This window comes from Geospiza fortis, unplaced genomic scaffold (genome assembly GCF_000277835.1).
Source record: "Geospiza fortis unplaced genomic scaffold, GeoFor_1.0 scaffold112, whole genome shotgun sequence".
NCBI classification, from domain to species: domain Eukaryota; kingdom Metazoa; phylum Chordata; class Aves; order Passeriformes; family Thraupidae; genus Geospiza; species Geospiza fortis.
Window position 1 is genome coordinate 632,527 of NW_005054298.1, and position 3,453 is coordinate 635,979.

General features: G+C 48.2%; 1 protein-coding gene across 1 annotated transcript in view; it reads right to left on the minus strand.

The window, feature by feature from the left end:
- The window catches only part of MBD5 (methyl-CpG binding domain protein 5), a 122,889-nt gene extending 119,436 nt beyond the window's left edge, over positions 1-3,453 (minus strand). Inside the window, 1 exon segment of the mRNA XM_031057181.1 lies at positions 3,361-3,453. The gene's annotated coding sequence lies outside the window, so the exon portion shown is untranslated.

Sequence of the window (3,453 nt, forward strand, 5' to 3'; positions counted from 1 at the left end):
TCAATTCCTTAACTGCTGCTTTTTGTTTTATTCCCTCTTCGTTTAGCTCCAGATACACAGAGAAAAATTAAAGCATCCTGAAAGCTATTTCCAATGCTCTTCCAAAATTTCATCCCTAATACCAGCCTTGGTTCCTGTGCAGGCCCATTTGAAACTGATTGAGCAGTATTATTCCACCTAATAGTTCCAAAAATAAATACAAAGAAAAGCCAATGAGAGCCTGTGGTTTCCAACGCTCAAGTAACTCTTTAAAAGAATAAGCAGGTCCTTAATGACATAAGAGCATTAAAAAGGAAATAAATGTATCCTGTATCTTTTTATTTTTGAAATCAATGGTAATTCTGATTTCCACTGGGACAGAACAAGAACCAACACAGGGACAACCAAACAAAACTGAACCCTCAGACAACCCAACAAGCCTGAAAGAACAAGCAGAATTCCCCACTTCCCCAAAGTTTTGACAGGATTTTTGCAAAGGAAGCTCAGCCACTTTCAAAATGTGTGTCCCTGGCCAGGAACAGATGAGACTGAACTGCTTTGTGCACGTGGCCTCTTAAGCCCCTAGAGAGACACTGGGACATTAGTGGGGCTCCAGATGGGCAGAGGGGCCTCCCACCTGGCCTGCTGCTTTCCACAGGCAGCATCCCCTGGGAGCACTGGCTGCTGATCCACAAACTCATGGTGGGCTCACAGACTGATCTTCCACAGAGAAGGAATAATCATGAGGAACAGTAGGAAAAAAAAAAAAATAAATCCACTGTCAAAGGGAGTTAAACAACCCAGCTGAATCCCAAGGCATTCCATCCTGGAGAGGACTGTGATGATGCCAGGATCTCCAGTGCTTTTGAACAAGGAGAAACACTGATCCCTCCACAGCCCAAGAACGAAAGGGCAGCAAGAAAAGTTCAATTATTGAAGGTATTGCATCATAAAGATTCTCCTCAAACATCCGCCTCCCTAATCCAAACAGAGACCAACTCATTTGTCCACAAAGGAAGGAAGGCATGGCAGCAAACTCCACAAAAACATTATTAAAGTCAGGCATCTTCATACTCAGCACAGCCATGGCAGGTCCTTGCTAATTCCAAACTATCTGCCCAGGAAGCCACTGACCCAGAATACAGCAAAATAATTATTAATTCTGTCCCTAAAGATAAAGAACTGGAAAATCTGCACCAAGTTTTCCTGAAAGCAATCAGCACCTGTAAATATCTCAATAATAGCAGCAAAAAGAGCTTAGGAACCCAAATAAAAGGAAACTGTGTTGCCTTTCAGTTACAGCTGTTGATAATTCACAATCTTTCCTAGCACAGGTTGAAAGATTCAATTCCTTTAGCTCTGGGAAGGTTGTGACAGCAGCCAGAAGGCCCAAATTAGCCTGAGACCCCTTTGTGGCAAGCAGAAACGCAGGAATTGCCACCCAGAATCCCAGTCCCACCAGGGCTTCCTTCAGAGGGCCCTTCCCACCCCAACCCCACCAATCCCACAGCTCTCCCTCCAGCACAGACTTGGCTGCAGGACTGGAGGCCTATGGAAATGAAGGTTCATCAGTAATTTTATCTCAAGGATTTAAAGCAAGAAAAAGCCCTGAATTATTCTGCCCAGCTTCAGAATCCTGTTCAATTTCACTGTGTAACCATATTAAACCAAACCATAGGTACTTTAAAGCCCAAAACACAAGGAGATGGTTAAAGCCCTGTAATAATTACTGTATCACATCCCTGTAGGATGTGGAAGTTGGGGGCAGAGCTGCAGCTCTGCATACACGGGGAATGTAATCCTGCAGCCACTGTAGGCTTCCATGTACAGAGGAAAAGAGATCAATGGGATCTCAGCTGAGAAAAGCAGCAGTGTCATGAAATAAAATAATGAAATTATGTCCTTCACTCTTGGACAGGCTTTTGCTGTCCAGCTCCCACCTGTAGTAAACTAAGAGGAGAGTCACATGTTTAAATCACGGGTGTTTATACACAGATCTGGTAATTTTGGGGATTGACACTGTCGAGGTTTTGTCCCCACACGTTTAAACCCAAAGTTATTGCAAGCAAAAAGAAAACTAACAGCAAACTATTAGAAAGAGCTCCAGTTATGGCTGCTGCCTCCAATTCTCCATCACAACATTGTCCAGTATCAATCCAGCTCTGGTCCTCTCCTGTTCCTTCCACCCCATCAAATTGTGGCTCTCACAAACTCTTCCCACCAGCCTGACCCCAAAACTGCTGCTTCCCACCAGACACGTGGGTACAAAGTAGAAATGGGAGACAGCCCAGCATGCCAGGAGAGCTCTTCCTTGTGGGCATCCTTCAGCATGAGGCACAGTGACACACACTCTCTGCCGACCACCATCTAACTGGGATGCCCCTCTGAACACACACTCACGGCCTACTCCATGGTTCTGCACTCAGCACTTAATAAACCAAAAATAATAAGCCCAAAATAAACCAAAGCACTCCAACCGTCTTTTGGAAATTACAGAGGACATAATTAAGCTCCAGAAATAAGCAGACAACAGCAATTTCAATATAAACATCCTACTTGTGTAGGGGACTGTCTCATCTCAACTTGGTGTTAATGCCCCAACTCTTACTTCTGGATCCTTGCAAACATCTAGAAGGCTTCTCCCAACATTTCCTCGAGTCCAGAATTTAGTTTGACATTTAAAGCCATTACATTTTAACCTATTTCAGAGGTCTGAACACGTAAGTTTCCCTGGAACCAGCAGAAAACATGGTCAGGCCAGTCCACCAGCAACACCTGACCACCACGGTGAGTGGGGATGGAGACACTTGGCCTTCCCAGCAGAAAGCCATGGAAAAACACATCCCGACATATATATCTGAACAAACCATTGACCAAATATAGCCGGGCACCACCGATAAACCCGGGGCTGCCACCAAACCCCATCCCAACCCCGCAAACACCAAGTCCAGCTCCTGGACTGTTTATCCCCTGGAAGTTCAGCTCGGGAAAGGGTCTTTGTACAAGTGGTCTTTGTACCTTCCCCACCGCAGGGGTTTAATAACTCAAACAATAAGTCAAACAACGGCCTGGAACCTGGGGGGCAACGCCGGGGCTCCCTGTTATCCCGGGAAAACAACACTTTGGGCACTCGGCCGGGGCTCAGCACCCACCGCACCACCCCGAACTTTGCCCGGCGCCCCCGCCACCGTCACCCCCCTCCCCTCCCGCTCCGGAGGGGCCCAAAGGAGCATCCCCGGAGCATCCCCCGACAACAAAGCTGGGGCGGGGGGCGCCGGGAAGGGGCCCGGAGTGACAGGCGGTGCCCCCCCGGGGTAAACAGGGGGTAAACACGGGGTAAACAAACAGCCCCCCCCGCCCCGCCGCTCCCCCCGCACTCACCTCAGGGCCCCCGGGCGCAGGGAGGAAGGCGGAGACGCACACAAAGGGTAATAAAGGGGGAGGAGGAGGAGGGAGCGGCGCTCCGCGGGGCCG